General features: G+C 46.7%; 1 protein-coding gene across 1 annotated transcript in view; it reads right to left on the bottom strand.

Moving 5' to 3' along the window:
- Positions 1–3,701, bottom strand: part of ATP2B2 (ATPase, Ca++ transporting, plasma membrane 2) — a 216,620-nt gene extending 212,919 nt beyond the window's left edge. Inside the window, exon 1 of the mRNA XM_011952296.1 lies at positions 3,607–3,701. The gene's annotated coding sequence lies outside the window, so the exon portion shown is untranslated. The remainder of the gene's footprint in view (positions 1–3,606) is intronic.
- Positions 3,702–6,000: the final 2,299 nt, after the last annotated feature.

Below are 6,000 nucleotides of genomic sequence, written 5' to 3' on the forward strand. Positions count from 1 at the left end.
CTCCTCCCCAGGAGAGGCCTCATGCGATGGCTCCGTGGCTCTGATAAGTGGTTACCAGAGGTTTGGGGCGTGTGTTGATGCAACCTCTTTGTTCCATTCCCTGAATTTTAGACTGGGGAAGTTTGGCCACAGAGGGGGCTCACGTTTTTTCCCTTTGCTCTCTCATTGAAGAGAACAGGAAGGCAGAGAAAAGTTCAAACTCCCCAAAAGGATAAACTGTTTAAGAATCCTCAAGTCCTTTTAAAGCCCTCCTTTGTGCCAATTTCCATCTTTGACAAAGCACTTTCTTCAGCATGGGGTTCCCATCCCCCAGCATGGCCCTCAGATGGGAATTATTGTCCACATTTTAAGGCAGGATGAGTCAGTTGCTTTGTAAAGTGGTGTTGATTACAACTGCTTAATACATTACTGACGTGGACATTCTGCCGATTGAACTTATGTATAAGGAAAGATGCCTGTCATTTTTACTTAGAAAGGGTTTCTGCTGGGGAGGATTTAGTTGTTCTGGCAGTCTTGGGGTAAAACATTTTCCATAAACGTTTTCTGACTCCACAACTTCCCTTAGTTGGTTTTCCTCTCTGGATGTTCCTGTTGGCAAAGAGAGTGACAAGATTCCTTGATTCCCTTATTGAGGCAGTGACTCGAGCTGCTTTGTGGTTGGAACGTCTTGGCAGTGGCAGGATGGGTAGGCTTTGGGAGGCCCTTTCGCTCTGGCTCCAGAGAGAACAGGTCAGCCTTCAGGGTTTAGGGTCTGCCGGCACATACTCCCTCCCCTCAGGCTCAGCCCAGGTCTGCCCCAAAAGGAGTGCTGCTGAATGTCCCATCGACAGTGAGCCAGTGGCTTTGACCCCACTTGGAAATGCAGACAGCACGGGGTGGGAGTGCTGGTTCCCAGCAGATGCTACTTCTTCCACCCGCACTGCATTTTACTGAAAATCTGAACTCCAGAACCGTACTACCAGGGTTCAAATCCCAACTTGGGTGGTATTAACACTGAACACTCTGCTTCAGTTTCTTCCCTTGTACAGTGGGGATAAGAATGGCCATGCGTGTCTTATGGGGCTGTTGTGAGCACTAAATGATTAAACATTTTAAAGCACTTAGAACCGGCCCTGGCACAAAGTGAGCCCTGTATTAAGTGATTGCTATGGTGATTTTTGTAACTATTGTTACTATGAATTCATTCAACCAACATGGGTTATATGTGTGGAGCCAGATGCTACTTCCTGGCAATCCAGGCGTTGGACTTAACCATTCTGAGCCTTGCTTTCCTCTTCTGTGAAATGAGGATAACAAAATTGTACATGTCACAGGCTGGTGGTGAGGACAAGGGGCTCATCGCAATGCCCAGCACGCAGTGAGTGCCTGGGGACTCCTAGGCTCTGAGATGATTATTGACATTGGTGTGACTGTGATTCCTGCTGGCCATCAGGCCAGGCCCTCCATCGCTGCCCTCAGAGAAACTTATAATCACCTTGGACAGACCCACTTCTGAGGCTAGAAGGTCACTACTTAGGGTCTGGGTGGCCCTCATGTCCTCCCTGGATTCTCCCCGCCCCACCCCCCTGGCACCCCTAACCTAGAACTGTGACCTGGCTCTTCCTGATGTGCCCCTCACCCCCCCATCCTCTCCTGGCTTTGGAGGGAGGTTTCTCAAACATTGATCAGACTACTGGAAACCCCTAGTAACTTCACCACTGCACATAGATTGTGATTCAAACTCCTTACAGGGGCCCTCTGCTCATATTACTACGTTATCCTGGGCCCTGTTCATCCCTCCCCAGTCCCACTGAGGCCAGGGGTCTCTGTCCCATTCATAAAGGCACATGAGAGGTGAATAAATGTATAACAATGACTGCACGTAGAGGGTGCTCAGTAAACCCTTGTAACCAAATAAACAGGTAGCTAAGCCCTGGCTTCAAGCATCCTTTAGAGAGAAGATGATGCATCTTTGTTATTATATAATAAAACAGGTTGGACTCCATGGTGAAAACTCCACTACCTGGTTTCCACTGATGGGCATGGGAAGCCTTTGTCAACCTATCTCAGGAGGAGGAGAGGAGTAATGTTACCGCCTCTCCCTGAGGATGGCTCTCCTCAACCTCCTTCCCCACCTACGCCTGTCAAAAGCTGCTGGGTTTAGATGCTCAAGTTTCTGTTCCGTATTATGGATCATTTAATATTCAAGAGATGGCATTAAATAAATATGTGAGCAATTATGTAATGTGTTTGGAAACAATCTGGTTCGTCCCAAAGTGCTTGGGCGAGAAACCAAACTTTAGCAAAGCAAGAGGTCTGGGTGGTGTCTGAGGGCTGAGCAGGGAGGCACGTGGCCGTCTGCTTGTTTTCTCCCTCCCTGAGTTCAGTCTGTGGTTACTCATCTTCAGGCAGGCACAAAGGCAGTAGGAAGCCAGTGATGCTGCCTTGCACAGTTAGAAGCTCAGGGTTGCATGCTGGCTGCAAGGTTTCTTCTCTCTGAGCGTCAGTTTTCTCATTTGTGAAAAGGGCTAACAGCGCCTGCTAGTAAGGTCAAACGAGATGACAACTCTAAGCTCTGGCTTGGAGGACAAGCTTGTGCAACATAAGTTGTGTCTTATGCTGAAAGATGAGCAGTGAGAGCTCTGATCTATTACATGTCGGGTCCATTGGGCATACACTCCAAGATTTGTATATCACCCTAATGTAAGGTTGGTCAAGCAAGGCAAATAGCAGTGGCCCCAAGAAAGGGCTGTAGGAGCACAGAGGAAGACATGGTTGATTTCAGTAAGCAGCCAGAGATTTCTCACAGAGCTGCCATATATGCTGGCTCTGGAAGATTGAGTGGTGTTCTGGCCTCAGAGAGGGCTGCCTCATTTAACTGATATGCATCAGGCACCTAGCAGGTCTATTCATTTGATAAGAATTTAATGAGCACCTACTATGTTCCAGCTACTCTGCTAAGCACTTTACATGTAGCATCTGCAAAATACCATTTTATAGATGAGGGATCTGAGACTCAGAGGGGCTGTCCCAGTTGCAGAACTGGTATTTGAACTTGGGACTGAGTCCAGTTGCCAAACTCTCAATAACCAATAAACATACTACTGCCACCCAGCTGGTCTGTCCTGTCTTCTCTGTCAGCACTTAGCACATGTCCCAGCAAGCCCACCTGACTACCCCACCTCCAAGTCTTCATGTGCAGGCTGGGGCATGACCCAGGGGGTAGAAGAATGAAGCAGGACCAGGTGAGGTGGCTGGCTTTTCATTCAGGCACCAGTCTATCCTCCCAGGGCAGAGGCAGTGTCAGATCCACCTGGGCTCCCCAGTGCCAGTGCTGGGACAGAACCTGGATTGATAACCATCTACCATGTGATGTGATGGGGCCTTCCTCCTCCACAGTCTACACCATGCTCCTAATTCAAATGCCATAGGGCTTCCAGGGAATTTCCCCAAATTGGCCCAATGTTGCATAAATAATATACATGTCCCCAGTAGGATGACAGAGAGAAGAGAGCTGCTTTCAAACACTGTGTTCTTGCTCAGTTGACCCTCCATTGGCAACCCTCACTCCCAGCATCTCTCTTCCCAGGTTGATACCCCCCAGCCAAGTCCCCGTCTCCAACTCACCCCTCCAGGTCTTCTGGTTAAATGAGAGGTGTCAGGGTTTGGAAACTGAGGCCCATGTCTTGCTGGCTCTAGGGACTTGGTGATGAAGTTCAGCTCTAGAAAAGGGGAAAGATGGCATTAGTTAGGGGTGGGTGATATGACAGGGACCCAGGTCAGAAAGGAGAAGGGAAGGTAACCGTGGTGTGGAGTGTCCCCGATGTGTTGGCTCTAGGCTAGGGACAGGTTTGACAAGGACCTAGCTCTTGCCTTCTGCATTCAGACCAGCCTGGGTGGGCTTTGCCCCTCCTGGGCCCAGAGCCCATCTCAGGGGTGCAAGTCCACCTGCTTGCACTCAGGGAGGGGTCTCCCTGTCTGAGACTGGGAAGGCTGAGTGGTGGGCCCCAAAGAGAGGGCTGCCTCATTGAACTAACATGTATCAGGCACCTAGCAGTTCTATTCACTTGATAAGTATTTCACCTACTATGTTCCAGCTACTCTGCTAAGCCCTTTACATGAATTATCTTTGCTGGATCTTCATAAGATGCCACGGTTGTCCCCATTTTACAGATGGCCTGTGTGTGGCCTGTGAGGGCAGAAGGAGTGTGAAAGAGTGGTGTGTGTCCTGGAGAGACAGAGATACTTTCTTGGGCAAGTAACTTAAACTTCCTGAGCCTCCTTTTCCCCATCTGGAGGATAGAGATCATAATACCTATTTTTCAGGATTTTTGTGAGGGGTAACTAAAATATAATATGCATAAGTGCCGTGGGTCTTAGAAACACCCAATAAACAGCAGCAGCAGAGGGCACTGGGTGCTACATGGCTCCCTGTCAGCTTCCTTCTCTCTCTCTCTCAATCCATTTATTCATTTATTTGTATTTTTTTTTTTGAGATGGAGTCTCACGCTGTTGCCCAGGCTGGAGTGCAATGGCGCGATTCTCCTGCCTCAGCCTTCCAAGGGGCCAGGATTACAGGCACATGCTGCCAGGCCTGGCTAACTTTTTTGTATTTTAGTAGAGATGGGGCTTCACTGTGTTGCCCAGGCTGGTCTCCAACTCCTGAGTTCAGGAGATCCACCTGCCTAGGCCTCCCAAATTGATAGGATTACAGGCATGAGCCACCACGCCCAGCCCTATTTGTAACTTTTTATTTTAAATAGTTATTGATTCAAAGGAAATTGCAAAGAAATGTACAGAGAGATCCCATGCACCTCCCTCTGGACTTCCCCAAGGTTAACTTGCACTACTGCAGCATGCCATAAAAACCAGTCATGTGACATCATACAATCTACAGAGCTTACATGCAGCAGTTTGACGTGTGTGTGTGTGTGTGTGTGTGTGTGTGTAGCTCTACGAAATGTTACCTGTAGTTTTGTGTCACCACCACCACTACAATCAAGATGTAGAACTGTTCCATCCCTACAAGGCTTCCTTGGGCTACCCCGTTATAGTCATGCCCCTCATCCCTAACCCCTGGCAACCTCTAGCCTGTTCTCTATCTCTCTAATATTGTTCTTTCAATGACGTTGTATAAATGGAGTAATGCAGTATATAACCTTTTGGGACTGGCTTTTTTCACTCAGCAGAATTCCCTGGAGATTCCTCTAGGTGGTTGTGTGTAACAAGAGTTCGCTTCTTTTTATTGTTGGGTAGTATTCCATACGTGGATGCATTACAGGTTGTTTAACTACCAATCAGTAAAAGGACATCTGTGTTACTCCTAGTTGTGGGGTATTATAAACATTTATGTAAGGTTTTTTTGTGAACAAATGTTTTCATTTGTTTGGAATAAATGCCCAAGAGTACAATTGTTGGGTTGGGTTGTATGGCAGTTGATTTTTCTTTTTCTTTCTTTCTTTCTTTTTTTTTTTTTTTTAAGAAAGTGTCAAACCATTTTCCAGTATGGTAAATGACTATAGCATTTTACATTCCCACTAGCAATGTACGAGTGGATCCAGTTTCTCTGCATCTTCATCAACATTTGGTGTTGTCACTATTTTCTATCTCAGCCATTATAATAGGTGTGTAATAATATCTAATTAAGGTTTTATTTTTCATTTCCCTAATGACTAATGACGTTGCACATCTTTTCACGTGCTTATTTGGCATCTATATATACTCATCTATATATACTCTTTGTTGAGATGTCTTTTGCCCATTTTTAAATTGGATTGTTAAGTTGCTGAGTTTTGAGACTTTTTTGTATATGTCAGATATCAGTACCTCATCAGGTTTTGTGGTTTGCAAATATTTTCTTCTAGTGCATAGCTTAGCTTTTTATCCTTGTCACAGAACTTTGTCTTTTTATTCTTGTCACAGGATATTTTTTGCCTGTTTTATGGATTTGCTCTCCTCCTCCTCCTCCACCACTAGTTCCCCTTCCTCTTCCTCCTCCTCCTCCTCCTCCTCCTCCTCCTC

This window comes from Colobus angolensis, unplaced genomic scaffold (genome assembly GCF_000951035.1).
Source record: "Colobus angolensis palliatus isolate OR3802 unplaced genomic scaffold, Cang.pa_1.0 Scaffold34, whole genome shotgun sequence".
Lineage (NCBI taxonomy): Eukaryota > Metazoa > Chordata > Mammalia > Primates > Cercopithecidae > Colobus > Colobus angolensis.